We start from the raw sequence: 24,073 nt of genomic DNA on the forward strand, positions 1-24,073 counted from the left end.
CACAATTACATAATAATAATAATTACCACTGATAACATATGCCAAGTCATATCAGAATCACAGGAATTTCATGCAATTCTCAAACATATACCAATAACATATGTGCATAAATATAATCCAAAGAAGATTAAACACTGTTTTATACTTGACAATACTTCCTGTATGATTTTATTATATCAAACCAAATATGTCTCTTTTGGACTTCAGGGGACTAATATCAAAAAATTAATGAGGACCAAAGTTAGAATTTGATTTTGGAAGGTTTGTCAAACATAAAAAGTTTAAAACACTTAATATCACAAAGTAGGATCACAGGTCATTGTAAAGTCATTCATTTAGACAAAGCGATAACTCAAAGATTTTTTTTTAAGGCGAAAACCTTTATTCTTTGAGAGGAGACTTCATTTCCCAAACAATAAGCCTTAATAAAGACAGGATGAGGCCAATTAAACTTATACAAAATTTTATAAACAGTCTATAATATTAAATAGTTTAATCATCTTGACCATAAGATGTAATTTCCATAAGCCTTTTTTATAACCTTTTATTAAGGAGTGGGTTAATGCTCCAAGAAAACCTTGTTAATCTGACTCAGAGGCCTATATGCTAGTCTTGCATCAGTGCCTTTGACATTAATGGTTAATTTATAGAAAAACTAAACTTATTTTAGCTCTCAAAATTGACCCTTACAATGTCACACACCCATGTCTTCCATGATAGTTCCTGGGTCTTGAGGAGTTGAATAGTTTTAATTTCTGGCCCTGTGTCTCATGAACACAGTTTATTTTGACTGGTATCTTCTACAGGATCTGAAGACAAAGCTTTAACTGCTGTCAGTGTTTAAGATTTAGCCAGACTTGGCATCCTTTTTAGACCCAGGAGTCTAAACCCTGTAACTTGATGGCACAAGGACTTTAAAAGCACATGCAGGAAGTTACACAGATATAATAACCTTAATGAAAAATATTTTTTCTTTTAATTTCAGTTTTTTCTAAGCAGACCAAAACTTAGTAATAATGACATAGGAATTATTTCAATATAAAGTGTAAAATCTGTTTGTTAGGCCAGTTACCCAAAAGCAAAAGAAAAGAGCTTCTGCACTGCGACTGCTGTTCCCTGTGGAGAATCCATTTAGATTAACTGCAAGTCAAAACTAATTAAAGAGATACTTGAATTAGTTAGGAGAGGTGAAGCCAGCTGGGCTTCTGGGTCGGGTGGGGACTTGGAAAACTTTTCTGTCTAGCTAAAGGATTGTAAACACACCAATCAGTGCTCTGTGTCTAGCTAAAGGTGTGTAAATGCACCAATCAGCACTCTGTAAAAACACGCCAATCAGCACTCTGTGTCTTGCTAAAAGTTTGTAAGCACACCAATCAGCACTCGTAAAAACATGCCAATCTGTGCTCTGTGTCTAGCTAAATGTTTGTAAACACACCAATCAGCACTCTGTAAAAATGCACCAATCAGCGCTCTGTGTCTAGCTAAAGGTTTGTAAGTGCACCAATCAGCACTCTAAAAATGGACCAATCAGCACTCTGTAAAATGGACCAAACAGCGCTCTGTAAAATGGACCAATTAGCAGGGCATGGGCGGGGCCAAATAAGGGAATAAAAGCTGGCCACCCAAACCAGCAGCCGCAACTGGCTTGGGTCCTCTTCCACAGTGTGGAAGCTTTGTTCTTTTGCTCTTCACAATAAATCTTGCTGCTGCTCACGCTTTGGGTCTGCACTACCTTTATGAGCTGTAACACTCACTGCAAAGGTCTGCAGCTTCACTCCTGAAGTCAGCAAGACCATGAACCCACCAGAAGGAAGAAACTCTGGACACATCTGAACATCTGAAGGAATAAACTCCAGACATACCATCTTTAAGAACTGTAACACTCACCACGAGGGTCTGCGGCTTCATTCTTGAAGTCAGTGAGACCAAGAACTCATAGGCAGGAACCAATTCTGGACACAGACACAGGAAGAGTGTTTCCTGGGTCGTTAGTGAAAACTTTTTATTTCATAGAACAATTTAAAGCCAAGAGCACAGAATATTATGTTGGAAGGAAACATTTCCTTTAGACCTTTAAGAGAAAACATTTTTAGCATCAGACCACAACAGAACCCGAAAAAAAAGAAGCTTACAGAAGCTGAAAATGAGTTGAAGAATAGAGTGATTATTTCAGGCACTTTAAAAGGGGAGAAAAAGCTGAAAACAGTGAGATGCAATACAAGTTGAAATTTGCTTAAAAAATTATAATGTCTTTTATTAATTTTAATTTTATTAAGAATGAAGCAATACTTCAAGAAAATTCCATTGTTCTAACCAATTTTTTTTTTTTTTTTTTTTTTTTTTTGTGATGGAGTCTCACTCTGTCACCCAGGCTGGAGTGCAGTGGCACAATCTCGGCTCACTGCAACCTCTGCCTCCTGGGTTCAAGCAATTCTCTGCCTCAGCCTCCCGAGTAGCTGGGATTACAGGCGTCTGCCACCACGCCTGGCTAATTTTTGTATTTTTAGTAGAGACGGGGGTTTCACCATCTTGGCCAAGCTGGTCTTGAACTTGTGGCCATGTGAGCCATCCACCTTGGCCTCCCAAAGTGCTAAGATTCTTTAGTATATACATGGTTTTTAGAAAATACCAAAACCCAATTCCTAGAAAGACCATTAAAAATAATTTCCCTTTAATTGTAGACAACTTGATTATCTAAAAGTTTTTTTTTCCCCATAAATCCTCTTACAATTCACTCAGACCATTCATGACATGCTTGTGAGGTGGAAGAATAGGGTCTGGAGGCAGGGAATCTAAGGCCAATTTGCCCTGACTTCCTAGAACTGAATCAAAAGGAAAACCCCACCTCTCCACACCCAAGTAACAAAAGTATCAGAGGCTACTCTCTTTGCACTGCCTCACAGATGAAAAATGGAAAGTACCTCTGATTAGTCCCCTCCCACAACCAATCAGAATGGTTGCAAGCCAAGTCTTCATGTGTAACTTTGTAACTTCACTTCAGCCTCTGATTGGTCACCTCCCACAACCAATCAAACTGGTTGCAGGCCAAGTCTTCATGTGTAACTTTGTAACTTCACTTCAGCCTCTGATTGGTCACCTCCCACAACCAATCAGACTTGTTGTGGGCCACTCCTTCATTTACATAGGGTATAACCAAGTAACCAATGGGAAACTTCTAGAGGGTATTTAAACTCCAGGGAATTCTGTAACCGGCCTCTTGAGCTCCTTGCTGGAGCCCAATCCCAGTCTGTGGAGCGTACATTCCTTTAAATAAATCTGTGCATTCTTTGCTTCATTCTTTCTTTGCTTGGTTTGTGCATTTTGTCCAATTCCTTGTTCAAAATGCCAAGAACCTGGATGACTCAGAGTCAAGACCCTCCACCAGAACATATATTGGCGAGCCAGCCAGGAGGTAAGCCCAAAGTTTGGGATTTATTTTTCTTCTCTTGCTTTCCCTTTTCCTCTCTGCTCCTTACAGGGGAACTCTTTTCTCTCTCTCCTTTTCCCTTTCCAGCTTGGAACCCTCGGTGGACAGTGCCTAAGCACAGAGGCAACCACAGGTTTCTAACCAGGGCCACTCTCCGGTGAAACTGAAAGGTTTCTGTGTGAAAGTGCCTGACCACCACTGCCCGGTTCGGGTGAGGGACCTGAGTCCTTTTCCTTTTTTCAGTGTTTCAGTGGCCGTTTCCTAGTAGCTTCTTGGTAATTGAGGGAAACTGGCCGGGACCACTCTCTACTGTTACCTGAAGGCCAAGGAGTGAACCTAGGATAGCTCCCCGGCCCAGAAGGAGGAAAGACTCTTTTGTATCTTTTTGAGTTATAGTCCCTGATCCCTACCTGTGATGCAATTGGCAGCAGAAGCTCGACCAGGGTGAACTCACACACATTTCAGGCAACTTAAACCCTCTTTCTTAAGCTAAATTCTCCCATAGAGTTAGCCTGTAAGGACAAAAGATAATATCTCTTAGATGTTTTGACCTCCCTTCTCCTACTCAATCTATTGACTGGCTGAGTACATTTGGGACCCACAAGCTTTAGAATACATTCTACATCTTGGACCTCCACTTAGGGGAGCTTGGTGGTCATTGCTTTGGCATCAATTTGCTTGCCCTGAACCCCATAGAAATTCTGTATATCTTTTATATAACCAATATAAACCCAATCTTTTATATACCCCCTGCACCATTTCTTCATGGGGAATATCCCACTAGCGTTGGTACTGTTAACTCTGCAGTGTTTGGGAACCTCCTTAGTCTTGCAAGGAATGCAGGAAGTTATGGCCCATCTAAATTGGTAGGATGCTAGAAGCTGAGACCTCCATCCAGGGACAAGAGAAAAACTCATATTAGGCCATTGCCTCTGGAGGGAAAACATAGAAAGCAACACTGGTGCCCACCTAAGGTCAGAGATGTCTGACACTTTTAGACTGGACCTCAAAGGGGGATGCCTAGGGGATCCAACTCCAGACCTCAACCTCTCCAAAGGGGATGCCCTAGGCAGAGGTTCTCAGGTCTAGTACTAAGCCCTCCTTAGAATTTTCTCTCTCTTGCAGACCACTACAGGAAACACTCCATTTATTCCACCTGAATTCCCACTTGGCTGCATCCTCAACCATTGAAATGAATTTGACCCTGATAATCTAAGGAGGAAACATTTGATATTCTTTTGCAATAATACTTGGCCCCAGTATTGTTTGGAATCTGGAGTTTGCTGTTGAATGGGAAAGTGGGATGACGTTGCATGTATCCAGGCTTTGGTGCTGCTGTCCTAAGAAGGGTCAGGCCTGGTCAGCATATGGTGCTCTCCTTTGGTGCTATTTGGCTCCAGTGTCTTCAGAGTCTGAGGAGGTTTGGCCTTTAAAAATCAAACTGCCACTGAAACTACTTTATCCAAAATTTTAGTTCACAGCCTTCACTGGATTACCTATTGGGGCAAACAAAGTGTAACCATGTAAAACCTGTGAGCTTGTATTGATATCTCATGGCTAGCGCTCCAAGGTAAAAGCTATTGGATCTCGTTTGTGTGTGTGTATACATGTCTAGATGTGTTTATTTGTATGTACACTTATTGTTATATGTTGTGTCAACCAAATCAGCTTATAAATAAAAGAGCACTCATAAATTAAATAAATAAGTCCAAGCAATTTTCAAGTTCATGTGACTTAAGTAAATCTTTATGAAACAAGCTGGCTTTAAAATTATTGGTAAAATGAAAATAGAAATGTCTTCAGAATTGTCAGCATACATTTTTGTCCGGGTTTTATATTTGTCTTTGTTAGAAATGTTAAAGTGTCAGCATTTGGCATAGAAGATTACAAAGCTATTAACGCAGCCAAAACAAAATGGTCTTAGTTTATGTGGCTTCTTTGACAAATGAGACTAATTTAATATTGTTAGCTAAATCTGCTGGGTTATTGGCAAAAATACCTATGTATTTAACTTTGAGGTTCCTATTTAGGTGAACACATGATGTTCATTGGCTATTAAAAATGGTTAACAAAGAAATAACTAACTTTAAATGATGATGTCTAATATCTCCGTTTTCAGAAGTAATCTAGATAAACTGTTAAAAATGAAAGACTTAAGTACATGTAAATGGGATGAATGATTAGGTAAATTTTGTGTAATTTAAAATCTTAAAAGTATTTTTGATGCTCATTGGATATCTGGGTCATTTCCAATTAAGAAAGGGTTATGATAGGGAGGAATATGTTTCCAAAAATTGTGGAATTATTCTCATCTATAAAATGCTAATATCTGATAGTTTAGGATTTTTTGCTTCCTAAGGTTTCACTAAAATTTAAGGTTACTAAGATGATATGGTTTGGCTTTGTGTCCCCACCCAAATCTCTTCTTATAGCTCCCATAATTACCATGTGTTGTGGGGAGGGATCCAGTGGGTGAGAGATGATTGAATTATGCTGCTCTCATGATAGTGAATGGGTCTCATGAGATCTGATGGTTTTGAAAGTGGGAGTTACCTTGCACGAGCTCTCTTTTTGCCTGCTGCCATCCACATAAGATGTGATTTGCTCTTCCTTGCCTTCCACCATGATTGTGAGGCCTTCCCAGCCATGTGGAAATGTAAATCCAATAAACCTCTTTTGTAAATTGCCCAGTCTTGAGTATGTCTTCATCAGCAGCATGAAAACAGACTAATACATAAGGATATGAATTATAGTTAATATATAATTCTGTATACAAAATATGCCAAAAAAAGTGTTATTGGTGAGAAAGAATTATTTTGGGTAGTTTGGAGGTTATCTGAAAGTTAATTCAAATTATGGACTTTAAAAAAAAGAGTTATTTATGAAACAAGGTAGTAAGGAACCAGTAAGTAGGGGAGAGAAATGTGAAGAAAGTTATATATATGAAGATATGTTTTTGTGAGGGAAGGCTGTAGAGATGGTGGCTTTGTATGAGAAAAGATCTTGTATGATAAATTCTTGTCCTAAAGTAAAATGACTGGTTGTTTAAAAGAAGGAAGTTTAGGAAAACTCAGAAAGTCCTAGCATTTTGTAGATGGTCTGGGTAAGTTATGAAAAGAATACATGTATGAAAAGGATAATGTACTTTTGGTAAAAAGCATGGGAATGTGGATTTCTTGCCTAAGTTTAGAGGGTGAAAGGATGGTTTTAAGTGAGATAGGAGCAATCTAAAAGGTTTGAACAAGTTGTGGAAGGCTTATGAAAAATTAATTGTAAAAGAGATTGTGTGTGTGAACATATTGGCTAAAGTTAAAGGGGAAGACTGGCAATTAGACTTCACCCATATGCCAGTGTGCAAAGTATACAAGTTTTTGGTAGTAGTAATAGACACTTTTACTGGCTGGGTAGAAGCTTGCTCTGTGAGAACAGAGAAGGCTCATGAAGTTGCTAAGCTTCTTTTAAAGGAAATAAATCCCCTAGTTCGGGTTACCCCAAAGCCTCTAAAGTGATAAAGACCCATCTTTTAGAACTCAAGGGGCTGCTAAGGCTCTCAGAATCAAAAATTATTTACATGGGAAAGTAGAAAGGGCTAATCAAACTCTTAAAATGGGTGTTAGCTAAGCTATGTTAGAAAACATCAGAAATTTGGGTCAGCTTATTGCCTGTAGCCCTCTTAAGAACCCATAATTCTCCTAGAGCAAAAATTAATATGAGCTCATACGAAATGTTATACAGAAGGCCATTTTTTTTTTAGATGGAGTTTTGCTCTTGTCACCCAGGCTGGAGTGCAATGACACAGTCTTGGCTCACTGCAACCTCTGCCTCCCTGGTTCGAGCAATTCTCCTGCCTCAGCCTCCTGAGTAGCTGGGATTACAGGCACGCACCACCATCCCTGACTAGTTTTTGTATTTTTAGTAGAGACAGGGTTTCATCATGTTGGCCAGGCTGGTCTTGACCTCCTGACCTCAGGTGATTCACCTGCCTCAGCCTCCCAAAATGCTGGGATTACAGGCACGAACCACCTCTCCTGGCTGGCCATTTTAAAATAATGATCTAATTACTGATCCAGCAACAGCCAGTTTAGTAACATGCCTAATTAACCTGCGACAATTTCAGCAGGCTTTACAAAAGTTTAGAACTCAAAGACTCCCCACACCAGGAACTAACCAGCAACCCAAAATCAGGCCAGGAGATTACGTACTTGTTAAAACATGGAAGGAGGGATCACCTGCTGAACAATTACAACCCAAATGGAAGGGACTATTTTCAGTGGTACTGGCCATGCCTTCTCCAGTCAAAGTACTGGGAATAGTTAGTTGGATACATCTTTCCAGGGTCCAACCTGCAATAACTGAAGCCCCAGACCTGGAACCTGAAGATACCATCAGCCACTAAACCTGTGAACCTGTGGAAGACCTAAAGTACCTGTTTAAAAGGCAGCCAAAAGATAAGTAAATTCCTATCAACTTTCCTTGGTGTCCTTCTTGTATATTTACTGTAAGCTGGATATAATAGCAGCCATTTTTGTATTTTTACAATTTAATTGCTTTCTTCCAAATGGATTGAATCACTTCTTTTAAAGTGTTTTCATTAATTTTTTATCTATAGAACAAAATAACAAATAAGTATATTTTTTATACCATAATGGTCACCCACAGCCTGTGTATACTAAGACCATGCATACTGAGAATCAGCTTTATTTTACAAAAGAGTTTCACTTTACCCCTCTGGTAATTAATGGATTCTGAGTATTTATTAAAAACTTTAACACAAAGACTGTTAAATACCACCAGTCCAGCTTTGGCAAGGCACCAATGGCTTTGTTTATCTCCATCATCATCCAAACACACTACCAATCCTGATCCCAGCCCAATCTCGGGCCCTTGAAAAAATAACTTAACATCCTAACTACAAGGGAGAAACTCCTTTCAAATTAATGAACCTGGCTGACTTATATAGCCTTAAAATTATGGAAATGACAAGGGTTACAATGTCAGAATGAGCAGTAAACCTTCCTCAGTCCTATCAAAGCAACCTTTCTGGGGTTGCATCCCCTCAGAAACCCATTTGGGGCCCAATATCCATGCACATATCAGTGCACAATGTACTAAAATTCCAGGCACCACTTTGTATTGAGAGAAGCCAAAATTTTGATCAGGCCCTGGGACATGTAAAGTCACCAATGTAACTATACTGTACAGATTAAACTCTCACATGATCATGTAAGCTATGCAGTTACACAAGCTGCATCATTTAGAAAACCTGTACAGTTTTTATGGAAACCATCCCTAGTTAAGGACCCTTTAAATACATAGTCTAAGTACTGTCAAGGTAGGCCCACTAGCTGTGTTCACATGTTCCCTTGGCCACCTTAGCAGGGACCTTAATCACTTGGGAAAGTGAAAACAACAAGCTAACCCACATGTTCACCATAGAAAACAATTTTGTCTTGAAAAACAAGGACCCTTTTTCCCGTGTGGGACCAGTTCCTACTTATGTTTTACCAGCCAATTGGACTGGAACTTATACAGTTGTTTATTTAGCCCCAGAAATTAATATAGCTCCCAACAACCAATCCTTCATTATACTTTTAACTGCAACCACCAGACACAAATGAGCCATCCAACTGATACCACTTTCGGTAGAGCTAGGAATAACAGCAGGAGTAGGAGTGAGAGTTAGCAGCCTTGCAACTTCCCTATCCTATTACCAATGCTTGTCCAAGGATTTTATGGAAAGCTTGGGTGACATTGCCCAAAAGTATCATCACCTTACAAAATCATATAGACTCTTTGGCAGTGGTAGCTTTGTAAAATAGAAGGGGACTGGATCTCCTAAATGCTGAAGAAGGTGGCTTATGTCTTTTTCCTAGAGGAAGAATGCTGTTTTTATGTCAACCAAACAGGATTAGTAAGGGATGCCACCCAAAAACTAGCCAATTGGGACCATAAGATATGACAACAGCTGTCTGAGTCATGGGGCACCTAGTCAAAATGCTAATTTGGGGTTCACATCTCCTTCCTCTGGCCCAGTCCACTATTAATTATTATACTTGCCTTGGTTTTTGGATCATGTTTGTTAAATCTTTTAACCAGATTTATTTCTTCTTGCCTAGAGACCATTATGCTAATGCAGCAGGGCTACCAGCCAGTTTCAGATAATGATGTCAACCTCGGCCATCAAGAAGTAACCTTGTCTCCACTAGACAGAGCAGGGTGAGAGTTCTGTAATCCCCAGTAGGTAGGGACTGTGCCCCAAGTCAGCATGAAGTAGTTATGGAAGAAAGACCATTGGTCCCTCTGCCTCCCAGAAAGATTTATGGGGATCACATCTCTCAGGGGAAACAGAGGCAGGAGAATAGGGTCTGGAGACAGGGAACCTAAGGCTGATTTGTGCTGAGTTTCTAGGATTGAAGGAAAAGGAAAACCCCACCTCTCCACACCCAAGTAACAAAAGGATCAGAGGCTACTCCCTTTGCACTGCATTGCAGATAAAAAATGGAAAGTACCTTAGATTGGTCCCCTCCCACAACCAATCAGACTGGTCATGGGCTACTCCTTGATTTACATAGGGTGTAACCAAGTAACCAATGGGAAGCCTCTAGAGGGTATGTAAACCCCAGAAAATTCTGTAACCAGTGTTCTTTAGCTGCTTGCTGGAGCCTGCTCCCACTCTGCGGAGTGTACTTTCATTTCAATAAATTTGTGCTTTCATTGCTTCATTCTTTCATTGCTTTGTTTGTGCATTTTGTCCAACTCTTTGTTCAAAACACCAAGAACCTGGATGACTTGTAATCAAGATCCTCTACCAGTAACACTTGAACTTTCTGGCTTGTCCTGAACATCCCTCTTTCTTAAACAACTAGTCATTTTATTCTAGGCCAAAAATTTACCATAAAGATTCTTTCTCATATAAAATTATCTTCCTTCTAACTTTTCTTGCCAGAAATACCTTTTATAACTTTCTTTACATTGCTTTTATTTAATGGTTACTTTTACCTTGTTTCATAAGTAAGTTTTAAATAGACTTTTAATTAGATAAAAAAAATTTTCCTTTAAATAAGAACACATTTCTCTTTTTAGAAAAATATTTTTTACATATATATATATATATTTTTTTTTTTTTTTTTTTTTCTTGAGACAGAGTCTCGCTCTGTCACCCAGGCTGGAGTGCAGTGGCGCAATCTTGGCTCACTGCAAGTTCTGCCTCCTGGGTTCATGCCATCCTTCTGCCTCAGCCTCCCTAGTAGCTGGGATTACAGGTGCACACCACCACTCCTGGCTAATTTTTTGTATTTTTAGTAGAGACGGGGTTTCACTGTGTTAGCCAGGATGATCTTGATCTCCTATGATCTGCCTGCCTCAGCCTCCCAAAGTGCTGGGATTACAGGTGTGAGCCCTGCGCCTGGCCTAATTTTTTAAATTGGAAATGACCCAGACGTTTAATGAGTACCTATTATTTAACTTAATATAATTTTAGATTCTAAATTATATAACAAGTTTAATCACAAGCATTTATTCCCTTACATTTACCTAATTAACTTTTTTAATAGTTTACTCAGATTACTTTTGAAAACTGTGAGTTATCATTGAAAGTTATTTCCCAGTTAATCATTTTTATAGACTGTGAATTTCAGGTTTTCCTAAGTAAGAAACTTAAGGTTAGATAAATGGTTTCTTTTTTTTTTTTTTTTGCCAATAACTCAGGATTTAGCTGTTTTCATTAATTAAACAATATTAAATGCCTTATTTATGAAATTTTACACAAAGATAATTTTCCTTTGGGCTGCATTCATTGTTTTATAACCCTCATGCCAAATTTTGAAATCTAGCAGAGATAAATATGAAACCACTTTACCAATAAATTTAAACAATAGTTTATGTTGACAATTCTGAAGCCATTCTAATTCTAATTTTATTTCATGACTACTTTCAAAACCAGCTTATTTATTAAAGATTTACTTAAGTCACATGACTTGAAAAGACATTTGGCTTAAAATCTCTATTTTCTCTGATAAAGTATTTGATTTAAAGCCCCGTTTTTTCTTTAAACCAATTAATTAGAGCACTTTTATATGTTTTTAGTAGTGAAACATCATATACATGACACATAAATACATAGATGTATTATACATGCAGATAGAAGTAGAGCTTATCATTTCACAAGACCCCTATTTTCCTCCTGTTTTAGACTTCTAATTTCTTGATCTTATTACCCTAGGCAGTTGTCAGCTAAGATAACCCTAAATTTTCATATTAAAGGAACTCTTAGATGAAAAATCAAATAGTGAAATTTACATCTCAAGGTACAGAGAGAAAGTCTGGTGCTAGTGTTTCTGGAATTTACTCCTTCTGGTGGGTTCTTGGTCTCTCTGACTTCAAGAAAGAAGCCTCGACCTTGCAGTGAGTGTTACAGCTCTTAAAGGTGACATGTCCAGAGTTGTTTTTTCCTTCCAGTGGGTTTGTGGTCTCACTGACTTCAGGAATGAAACTGCAGACCCTCATGGTGAGTGTTACAGCTCTTAAAGGTGGTGTGACCAGAGTTGTTTGTTCCTTCTGGTGGGTTTATGGTCTCACTGACTTCAGGAATGAAGCTGCAGACCCTCATGGTGAGTTTTACAGCTCATAAAGGTAGTGTGGACCCAAAGAGTGAGCAGCAGCAAGGTTTATTATGCAGAGCAGAAGAACAAAACTTCCACAGCATGGAAGGGGACCCGAGTGGGTTGCTGCTGCTGGCTGGGATGGCCAGCTTTTATTCCCTTATTTGTCCCGACCCACGTCCTGGTGATTGGTCCATTTTACAGAGCACTGATTGGTCCATTTTACAGAGTGCTGATTGGTCCATTTTACAGAGTGCTGATTGGTGCATTTACAATCCTTTAGCTAGACACAGAGTGCTGATTGGTGTGTTTTTACAGAGTGCTGATTGGCGCATTTACATTCCTTTAGCCAGACACAGAGTGCTGATTGGTGTGTTTTTACAGAGTGCTGATTTGTGCATTTACAGTCCTTTAGATGCAGAGTGCTGATTGGTGCATTTACAATCCTTTAGCTAGACACAGAGCACTGATTGGTGTGTTTTTACAGGGTACTGATTGGTGCATTTACAATCCTTTAGCTAGACACAGAGTGCTGATTGGTGTGTTTTTACAGGGTGCTGATTGGTGCATTTACAATCCTTTAGCTAGACACAGAGCACTGATTGGTGTGTTTACAATCCTCTAGCTAGACAGAAAAGTTCTCCAAGTCCCCACTCGACCCAGGAAGTCCAGCTGGCTTCACCTCTCAATTCTCCCTCTAAACAGGACACCCCAACTGCTGTTGGGAATTGGGCGATGACTGCTCTAGCTACTTCCTGCTAGATGGGGTGAAGAAGGGGCCTTATAGTTGTAGTGTCCTCCAGAGAGGAACTCTCTAGGCCAGCCAAAGGGCCAGTGGGTCAAGCCAGGGGTCCTCAGTAGAAGTTGTTAGTTGAGCTCATTTGGGGTTCCATTTGTAAGACCATCTGTAGCTTGATGGCGTCAATCCTGGAGGAAACAAATTTGACAAGGAGGTTAAAAACACAGGGCCTGAAAGCGAGTAACACCAAGATGGCTGTCACAGGACCTACAAATTGGAGAAGCCATGTTGCCCAACTCCAGAGGTTGGTATAAGAGTTTGAAAGGTGCTGTCTGATTTCAGAAACTTTTTCCTGTAAATGTCGGCCGCATCTCATACTATCCCTGACTGGCTAGTGTAAAAACAATGCTCTTCCCCTAAGAAGGTGCAGAGTCCTCCTTTCTCAACAATGAGGAGGTCTAGGCCTTGGTGGTTTTGGAGAGTCACTGCCGCCAAAGAATCTATTTGGGATTGTAGAGTAAGGATAGATTCTGTTTTTTCTTGTAAACTGAGAAATCCTTTGAGAGTGTGTGGTAGTAGGATAATGAAGTAGATAAACTGGTATTCCAGTTCCTGTAGCAGTAGCCATTCCTAACCCTATAAGTAGGGGTATTAGTTGTATGGCTCTGTGCTGACAGACTTGAGATTTGAGGGACACTGATAGGGTCTGATTTCCTGGGGCAATGTTAATGTTGGGAATTAGGAAGATTCCTAGAATTGGGGTGTTACAGGGACTGCTGCATTTTCTTACTAAGCCTTGAGGTTTTAAATGTCTAACAATATTCTGTAATCCTTTATGAGCTTCAGACCTTAAGGGAAATTGCCTTTGATAAGGAAAAGTGGTGGGGTCTTTTAGCCTGATTTGGACTGGGTGGGCACACTGTGCCCTTCTGAGTTGTCTTTCCAAAGCCCAGACTTCAGGGTTGATTCCCTCCTCAAGCAGGGGACAACAAATGGGTACCTTGTTCTGCATATTCTTGTAGATAATAGCTCCAGCTTTGGCTAATATGTTCTTCCCTAATAAGGTTGTGGGACTTTCAGGCATAACAAGAAAGGCATGTGAAAAGAGCAAAGTCTCCCAATTACAACTGAGAAGGTGGGAGAAATACTTGGTTACAGGCTGTCCCAGGATTCCTCAGATGGTAATGCACCTTGAGGACAGCTGTCTGGGACAGGAGATTAACACTGAGAAAGCCACGTCAGTGTCCAGGAGGAAGTCAATTTCCTGGCCCTCAATGGTTAAACATACCCGGGGCTCAGCAAGGGTGATGACATGAGCTGGCACTTGCCCTGGGCACCCTCAGTCCTGTTGTTGGATCATCTGGTTGGGGGCTTCTTGCCCAGAGAACCTTTGTCTTCTGGGACAGTGTGCCTTCCAGTGATTGCCTTGGCATAGTGGACATGGGCAAGGGGGCAGCTTGTTTCTCGTTGAACAATCTTTTTTAAGGTGTCCTTGCAAACCAAACTAGTAACAAGCCCTACCAGGTGACTGGCCTGCTCCATTTTCTGTCCTCTCTGAATCACCAAGGTTTATTTGTCTGAGGGCCATGACTAAGGCTCTGGCCTTTCTCTGATCTCACTTTTCCTTTTTGGCTTATTCCTCTTGGTCCCTATTATAGAACACTGAGGTTGCCAGGTTTAATAATGCCTCCAGATTTTGTTCAGGGCCCAGGGCTCACTTTTGGAGCTTTCTCCTGATATCTGTGGCTGATTGGCTAATAAACTTATCTTTTAGTCTCAATTGACCCTCAAGTGAGTTGGGTGACAGGGGAGTATATTTTCTTAAGCCCTCCCATAGCCACTTGAGGAAGACAGAAGGATTTTCTACCTTTTCCTGAGTTATGGTGGACATCATTGAATAATTCATGGGCTTTTTCCTAATTCTCCTTAGTCCTTCTAGAACACAGGTCAATAGATGTTTGCAACTCCAGTCCCCATGATCTGAGTCAAGATCCCAGTGGGGATCCACACTGGGGACAGCTTGCTGACCAGTAGGAAATTTGTCCCTTTCTTTGGCTGTCATTCTATCATTTACTTGACTAAGATATCAGGTATCTCCAAACTCTCGGGCTGCAGCTAAAGCCACATTCTTTTCATTAAAGGCCAGGGTTTGATCTAACAATAGCATGACATCTCTCCAAGTGAGATTGAAGGTTTGCCCTAGATCCTGTAGGACATCTATGTACCTATCAGGATCATCTGAAAACTTCTGCAGGTCTGCCTTGATCTGCTTTAAATCAGAGGAGAGAAGGGGACATAAACCCAGGTTGGGCCAAATTCCCCTCCCCCTACAGCTTGAAGGAGACATAACCAATAGCCCAGGGGTTTTTGTGATCCTTTGGAGATTTCTTTGCTTGTTTCCTTCTGGGTGGCAAAGATTAGAGGAGGCTTATCATTAATAGGAAGGGGAGCCATAGGGAGGCTAGGATATGGGGATAAGCTGAAAGGTCCTCCTGTGGGATGTAAATTGCAAGCTTTGCATAGTTGTGGATTCTCCTTCAATGAAAAGAAAGCTTGGACATAAGGTATTTCACTCCATTTGCCTTCCCTCTTACAGAAAAGGTCAAGCTGCAGGATAGTATTGTAATTTACACTTCCCTCAGGTGGCCATTTTTCTCCATCAGAGAGAGAATATTGGGCCAGGCCATAGTACAGAAAAAAATGAGCCACTTCTTTTTCAGGGTTTGTGGGCCAAATTGGTCCCAGTGGCTTAGGATGCATTTCAAGGGTGATCCTGTTGATGCCTGAGCATTTCCCATATGAAAGAAAAAACCACCTGTGGTTTTGGTTTGTTTGTTTCCTCTCCTTGCCTAAGAACCCACAACAGTCCCTGGACCCTGCTGATTGGAAGAGTTGTGCTCACCAACACAGCAGCAGAAACACTAATTTTCCTCCTAGACCACAAGAAGGACCAAGGAAGGTCAATTTAGTGGCCCTTACTGACGCATTCTCGAAAACCTGCACCCTTGCCTGTCCTCCTAGACCACAAAGAGGACCGAGAAAAATTGGATTTAGTGGCCCTTACTGATGCATTCTTGAAAACCTGTTAGAATCCTAAGCATTCTCCTGTTAGTATTGGGACATACCACTGTCCTATAAAGATGTTATGTCCCAAAAAAGAAGTGGAGGACCATACCCTGAGGGAAAGAAGGGATCTCCAGGGTTGGAAGAGTGATGCCTTTTGTCCTCACTTCTCATCATATGAATAGGAACGATATCATTTCTGAGGCTCCCCATATCCTAGCTTCAGGAGTAGCTTTTATTAGGCCTGCTAGTCTGAGGAGAGATCCTAAAATTCCAGATAGTCCCCCAACAGTGGGGCTTTGAGCAAAAATTATGTCTTTCTGATTGGTGAGCCCGGGTGCCTAAAGAATGGAACAGAGTCCTGAGGTTTATACTATAAATCATTCTTATAAGATAAACTAGGAAAGCACCAGAGACAGGGAGTGGTTTTTAGAAGCGGGACTAGCCTCGGAGAAGAGAGGCAGGAGGAAGTTTTTCTGGCAGGTGTTAGGACCCAGGAAGCAAGGGTCAGGATAGATAGGATAGATGGGTGAGTCTCGCTTGGACTACGTGACTTTGAGAGTTCCACTCATGGCTACAGGGTCAACCAACTTTTTGTCGGGACCCTGGAGCTGAATGGCTTTCCTCTCTGCCAACCCTTGGCTCAGCCCAGAAGTACAGGAAAAGTGGAAGCTGGTTCCAGGCAAACCAATGCTGCCAACTCCGAAGAGTCTAGTGTTGTTAGAGAACCCTTTCCCAGAAAGCCTGACATCCATGTCTTTAGTCCAGCGGCCATGCTAGTCACTTTTAACTGGCCGACAGGTGCCCTGTATTTAGCCCCTGAATTCTAAGGAAAAATAGGACAGAATAGCAAGTGAAAGGGGTCTGATGGTACTCACTGCTTGTTGATAGTCCCTTCATGGTCACCAAGATGCTTCCAGAATTTATTCCTTCTGGGGGGTTCTTGGTCTCGCCGACTTCAAGAATGAAGCTGCAGACCTCGCGGTGACTGTTACAGCTCTTAAAGGTGGCACATCCGGAGTTGTTTGTTCCTCCTGGTGGGTTCGTGGTCTTGCTGACTTCAGGAATGAAGCTGCAGACCCTCACGGTGATTGTTACAGCTCTTAAAGGTAGTGTGGACCCAAAGAGTGAGAAGCAGCAAGATTTATTATGAAGAACAAAAGAACAAAGCTTCCACAGCATGGAAGGGGACCCAAGCGGGTTGCTGCTGCTGGCTGCAGTGGCCAGCTTTTATTCCCTTATTTGTCCCCACCCACATCCTGCTGATTAGTCCATTTTACAGAGCACTGATTGGTCTGTTTTACAGAGTGCTGATTGGTCCATTTTACAGAGTGCTGATTGGTGCATTTACAATCCTTTAGCTAGACACAGAGCACTGATTGGTGCGTTTTTACAGAGTGCTGATTGGTGCACTTACAATCCTTTAGCTAGACACAGAGCACTGATTGGTGTGTTTATAATCCTCTAGCTAGACAGAAAGGTTCTCCAAGTCCCCACTCGACCCAGGAAGTCCAGCTGGCTTCTCCTCTCACTAGTAGGAGGAGATTAAAAATGAATGCCAAATCAAATATAAAATTATAGAAATCTATCATAGGATTATATTAGAAGACTGACTTTATTTATATAAGTAGTTCTAAATTTAGTCTGTCTTTTAACTGGATCTCTGAGCTCTGAATCCCGAGTCTCCAAAAAGAGAATTATTATGAGGCTAAGACCATGTTATGGTTTTATGAGCGCACTCCCCCCCCCCTTTTTTTTTTAACAAAAATGTTTCTCTAAGTGTCTGAACTACTCTCTTCCTAACTTTAAACACCCAAGAGTAACCTCTGTTGTTACTCTTTGACTAAAATAATTATTTTAGTAAAAAAAAAAAAAAAAAAGAAGAAAGAAAGAAAGGAAGGAAGAAACCAGGTAACGCTATACAAAAGGAAACAGTGTAAGATCTGAGAGGAACTTTTCTGTTTTACACTCTTAGAGTTCCATAAGGAAAAACAGAGGTTGCTCCCCAAAAGGGAGTCTAGTGCTTTCTCTGTTTTCTTTAAGGAATCCCAGGCTGTTAGAAACTATTTTAGATTCCTCATGCAGCAGAGGGTGGCAAGAGAAAGAAGAGGCAGCAGAAGTAAAATGAAGAAAACAGAATTTGGTTGACGGAGAAGAAAAAAACTTTTGCTCAAAAAGTTGAAGGAGAGAAATAAAAAAGGCCTTAACTACACACACACACATACACACACACACACACACACACACACACACCTTGGATGTTAGCTTTTATTTAAGCTTTTAGCCATTAAGCTCTTTAAAAAAAAATCCCTTCAAATCTCATTACTGTATTTTAGCTAGTACAAACTGCTGATATTTCAAAAGTAATGCAAATACCAAACCAGAAAGGGCTTGATTTAGGAACCAAACTTAGGCAGTCATGATGAAAATAAGGACAGAACCTTAGTTTCCAAACTGCAGCGCTGGGGCACAACCATTGCTCTTTCAGTTTGGCCTGGTTAGCAAAAGATGGCCTTGTTATGTAAATAAAGCCCCTAAGGTAGTCAAAATCAAAAAAAAAATTTTTTTCCTTTTGCTAGCTGTTTTTTTCTTTTTTCTTTTTCAGTTGCGGGAATTTAGCCAATTCAGAGGTCTTGTTCTCCATAATTTGAAACTTTCCTTCAGATTTGATCAAGTTGGATAAAGTTGGTCAAACCCAATGGGAAAAAGATGAAAACAACAAGAAACAGAAACAAACAACAACAACAAAAAAAAAAAACAGTTAAGTGAAACAAACAAACAATCACACAATTTATGTGGTCACTGAGTGCTCTAATAGTAAGGAGAAATTAAGACCAGCTGGCTGTTAATCTTAACTCTAGCCAAGACAAAACTCCAATTCAGCTACTTACGTAGTAATGAGTCTCAGGCTGAAGTCCGCTCTCTCCCATCCTAGAAGCAGGAAAAAACTGAAACTCATCTTCCCTGTTGGAAACGAGCTGAAACTCCAGAAATGAGCTACCTGCCTTCCATCACCATGGAAGCAGGAAAATTTGCCTTCCTTGTTGGAAGCAAGTAAAACTCCAAAAAAGGAGTTGCACAGCAAAATAAACTTCAGATCTCAACAAATTTGGGGAGATCAGGGATTCTCTTGGGGTGGGATGGCTCCCAGGCCTCAGCCAATTGTCCTGTTGGTTTTAGCCATAAAGACAGCTCAGGCTGCTACCACACAGTGATAGGAGATTTGTCAAAGGTCGGGACATCTTCACTCAGAATCCCTCTGTGATTACCAATTGTGAACACAAAATATCTGAGACGGGCCTCAGTCAGTTTAGAAAGTTTATTTTGCCAAGGTTAAGGACACATCCATGACATAGCCTCAGGAGGTTCTGTTGACATGTGTGCAAGGTGGTTGGGGCCCAGCTTGGTTTTACACATTTTAGGGAGACATGAGATATCAATCAATATATATTAAGACATACATCAGGTGGTCCAGAAAGGTAGGATGACTGGAAACAGGGAGGGGGCTTCCAGGTGATAGGTAGATAAGAGAAAAACAGTTGCATTCTTTTGAGTTTCTAATAAGCCTTTCACTGAATACACAATTCACAGGACTAATCACTTAAGCCTTAGCCTGGCTTAGTGAAACAACAGGGCAAAGGAAGCAATCAGCTATGCATTTGTCTCACGTGAGCAGACGGATGACTTTGAGTTCTGTCTAGCTATCTTGTTTAGGAATATAATGAGAGGCAGGTTTGCCTGCAGTTCCTAGATTGACTTTTCCCTTTGGCTTAGTGACTTTGACTTTGAGGTCCCAAGATTTATTTTCCTTTAACATTTACAAGGAGAAGTGAAGAAATAAGTAAATTAGAGAGCTAGAAGGATGGAAGTTTGCAGTTAGAGAGAGTGGGATGTTGAAGGTAATACTGGTTGCATATTTCTTATCCAAAATGCTTGGGACCAGAAGTGTTTCAGATTTCAGATGTTTTCAGATTTTGGAATATTTGCATTATACAGGTTCAGCATCCCTAATCTGAAAACCTGAAATCCAAAATGCTCCAATGATTGTTTCCTTTGAGCATCACAATGGTGCTCAAAAGGTTTTGGATTTTAGAGTGCTTCAAATTTCAGATTTTCAGATTAGGGATAATAAACCTATATCTCAGAAATGGTACATTTCTGAATAATGACAAATTGTCATTATTTGCCATGAGAATTGTCATTAATGTGGGTGGAGATGGGGATGATTGTAGGTCAAGAGATTGAAGCAATAGGGCAGGCTTGGGTGTTAGTACGGCCCTTCATGGGAATGTGTTGATGTCATCCAGGGTCACGGGAGGCTTCTGAGTGGGGAGGAAGCTGAGAGCCTATAGTTACAGTCTTCACTGATGAAGGCAGACAGCAGGAGGTTGGCAGATGGTGGGCACTAACTAGACTGGAAGAGCCAAGAACTTCAGTGGAGCAAGGTTTTACCCAAGACACAGAGGCTGTGGTCTAGAGCAGCCCAGGGATGAAGGAGCACCTATTGGAGAGGACTGTGGGGAAAACAGAGTCCTGGGAGATGAACCAAGCATCAGTTGAGTCTGGAACAGTTAAAATGTATACATCAAATTCTCTCCAAGGACACTGTACCCTTGGCTGAAAATTCCCTCCTTAGTCTATTCCCCATCCCAAATTCCACCCATCCACACTGGCATCCTAGGTCTCTCTAGCAGCTGAACAGGCAGGCCTCCATAACAACTGTTTCAGCACTGACTGAGTGGTTAAGTTAAATATTAAAAGTTGAAAGAGCCAGTGACCTTATACAAAGGCTGGAATAGAACAAAAGCCCACCACAAGTTTTTGCCTAAGTCTTTCCTGTGCCTTGAACCATGACAAGAGGAGGAAGGACTTCTTAACCAGACCCATTTAGGATTAAATAAGTTTTTATTGGCTGGGTACGGTGGCTCACACCTGTAATCTCAGCACTTTGGGAGGCTGAGGCGGGCAGATCATCTGAGCTCAGGAGTTTGAGACCAGCCTCCTGACCAACATGGTGAAACTCTGTCTCTACTAAAAATACCAAAATGAGCCAGGCATGGTGGCGGGAGCCTGTAGTCCCAACTACTCAGGAGGCTGGGGCAGGAGAATCGCTTGAACCCGGGAAGCAGAGGTTGCAGTGACCTGGGATCACGCCACTGCACTCCAGCCTGGGCAACAGAGTGAGACTCCATCTCAAAAAAAGAAAAAAAAAAGTTTTTACTGGGGGTCTGAAGACACAAGTTTTATTGGAGGTCTAAATGAACTCCTCAAACCTCCATGATTTAGCAGGAGATATGATAAGGGTAATCACCCCAGCACTTGGACCCATCTAGATTCAATACATTTACTGAGGCTCCAGAAGAAGGTCTTCACACCTTAGTTATAGATTAGAAGAAGTTAATCACTTATGTCTTTAGATGAATGCACATTTACATGTAGACATATAGCTTAGAAGGTATATAAGCCCTGGAAAACTTTGTAATTTTGAGTTGGTGATATATTCCAGGCCTTCTTCCTGTACCCAGTTACAAAAATAAACTTCCTTCCTTCCCAGTTCATCTGCATCTTGTTATTGGGCCATGAGAATCAGCAGCCTGACCCTCGGCTTGGTCTGGGAAAAACATGGTCTGATAGAGCTCATCCCATGTTCCAAAGGGAGATTAAATGACAAATTAAGATACCCCAATAATAAAATGCCAACAATAAGATGCCCTACAGTGTAATAGAAACAATGTACCATTATGAAATTCCCAGTAGGAAATGAAAGTTCAAAGACTAAATTCACTGGCCATTTCAAGATAAAAAGAAAATTTCAGGTCCAAACTTTTTTCCTGCCTCAATTTCATATTCTGATCAGGCTCAGCCAGAGGATGTCTCAGTATTTAGACAGAGTGGAGGTTCCTGCGGCACCATCCTGGAGACGTGTAACATTCTCAGGGTGGAGAAGGTGAACTCTGCTCTCATATGTTTTCTACTTAAAGAGTCTGGAATTAATAGGGCACCAAAGATGATCACAGTTCTGTCTCCACATCCACCAAATTTAGAAACCAAATCTGATAACTAAGTCATTTATCAGAGACTCAGTGGTACCCAAGTGAGGAAGGGCCACTGGAGACGATCTTGTTTTTTTCACTGGGGCTGGAGTGCAGTGGCGCCATCTCAGCTCACTGCAAGCCCCGCCTCCCAGGTTCATGCCATTCTCCTGCCTCAGCCTCCCGAGCAGCTGGGACTACAGGTGCTCGCCACCATGCCTGGCTAATTTTTTGCGTTTTTAGTAGAGACGAGGTTTCACTGTGTTACCCACGATGGTCTCGATCTCCTGACTCCATGATCCACCCGCCTGGCCTCCCAAAGTGCTGGGATTACAGGCTTTAGCTACCGCACCCAGCCATTCCCCTCCCTTTTCTGATAGGCTCACTGAACTATTGATGAGCAAAAAGTAAACTTCCCTTGTCTTTGAGTTATTATATATTTTGGGTCTATTTGTTAGAGCAATGCGCTTACCCTACTATACTATCCCTGGGCCTTGTGTGATGAAATTGTAAGAGCCACAAAAACTGCATTTGGGACACAGGAGAAGGTGGTAGAGGGGAAAATAATCTGACTGACAAAGATTCTGTTTATAGGTGACTTTTTAGGATTGTGGAGCTAGGCAAAGTGGGGATCACTCACACAGCCTGATAGGGGATTTTCCTACGTGAGTGGGCTGACCTGGTGGTCCTGGTTACACTGCCCACCAGCCTTCTGGTGTCTCTACTAGGAGTAAGTTGCCTTCTCTTTCTCCTCCAGGACCCCACACCTCCAGACCCTGCTGTGGGGGGGAGGGCCACCCATTTCTAGTCCCAGTTCCTCCTCTAACTATCCGTGTGACCTTAAACAAGGCCTTTCCCCTCTCTGGCCTCAGTATCCGCCTCTGAACAATGGGGCTGGTGCCTGCTGACCTTCTGGCCCTTTTTTGCTCTGTGAGTTTGTGAACTTGTGATAGGGAGACAAGAGTCCTAGGAAATGGAAGGAGAGCACGTTTCACTCTGTCCAGCAGAGGGCAGCAGCTACCCACAAATCAACAGCTGGGCAAAGCCAGGGCTGTGCCGGAGCTATGCACAGGTTCTGCCTCCAGAAGCCTTCAGTGCCAGCCTCTGAGCCAGAGAGTTCCAAGCAGAAGAGGTCCCACCCCTGGAGAAGAACCTCAGAGAGGTCCTCCAAGCCCCTCTCAGCTCTTACTTACGGCATCCCAGATGCCCTATTCCTCTTCTGCAGACAGAAGGTGGGTCAGCCACTAAATGGTGCTCGGACCTTGCAGTTTGGTGGGAAGGAGGAAGCTTATTCAAGCAAGGAAGATGACACAGGCAAAAACCGACGCATAAGCCAAAAGCCCCTCCAAAGCGAGGTGTTGTTCCAGGCTGACAAGTCTCCAGCAGGGTGGACTTCAGACTCCCTGTTAGGAACTGAATTGTGTCCCCCAAAAAGAGAAAGTGACCTCAGAGTATGACCTAATTCAGGAAAGGTCATTGCAGATGCATTTAATTAAATGAAGATGAGCTCATGCTGGAGTAGGGTGGACTCTGAACCCAGTAGGACAAGCGTCCTTGTTAAGAAGAGGGAAATCTGAACACACACAGAGCAGAGACTGCGGTGTGAAGATGGAGGCAGAGATTAGAGAGATGCTGCTACACGCCACAAATGCCTGGGGCTCCCAGAAACTACACGGAGCCTCCCCCAGCGGCTTCAGCAGGAGCATGGCTCAGCCAACACTTTGATCTTGGCCTTCCAGCCTCCAGAACAGTGAGTCGGTGAGTTTCTGTGGTTTAGGCCCTCCAGTTGTGGTTGTTTCTTACGGCAGCCCCAAGAAACCAATACACTCCCCTGTCCACTTTCCATGGCAGAGGTTGGGCATCACTGAATCCCACCTCCACAGCAGGTTTTGCTTGGACTGCACAGTATTTATTGATGCTGCTGTTGGTTTAAATTTCTAATGTGTGTGCCTGTAGCTGGACCACTCCTCCTGATGACTCACCTGGCTCCTGGGGGCATCTGAGATGTGGTTCCTGCTCCATACTTCCTGGGAGAGCAGAGGAACTCCTCAGCCTCCTCTCAAACTTCTCTCAGGTTGTGCTGTTCACTCCCTCCTCAGGCTTCCAGTCCACACGGGTGGCTCTGACCCAGAGAAGATTCTTTGTCTTAGACAAACATCTGCCTCCCTGTAACTTCGGTTCACCAGTACTTGCTCTGCACTCCAGGGCCGTA

The 24,073-nt window shown here is 41.9% G+C and overlaps 1 long non-coding RNA gene across 1 annotated transcript; it reads left to right on the forward strand.

Moving 5' to 3' along the window:
• The first annotated feature begins 22,541 nt into the window (after nucleotides 1-22,541).
• LOC134761762 (uncharacterized) lies at nucleotides 22,542-23,167 on the forward strand. The gene is made up of 2 exons (XR_010140851.1): nucleotides 22,542-22,993; nucleotides 23,024-23,167. It is a non-coding gene; the product is annotated as an uncharacterized LOC134761762 (long non-coding RNA).
• The last annotated feature ends 906 nt before the right edge of the window (nucleotides 23,168-24,073 follow it).

The sequence above is a fragment of the Pongo abelii genome, chromosome 6 (genome assembly GCF_028885655.2).
Source record: "Pongo abelii isolate AG06213 chromosome 6, NHGRI_mPonAbe1-v2.0_pri, whole genome shotgun sequence".
NCBI lineage: Eukaryota > Metazoa > Chordata > Mammalia > Primates > Hominidae > Pongo > Pongo abelii.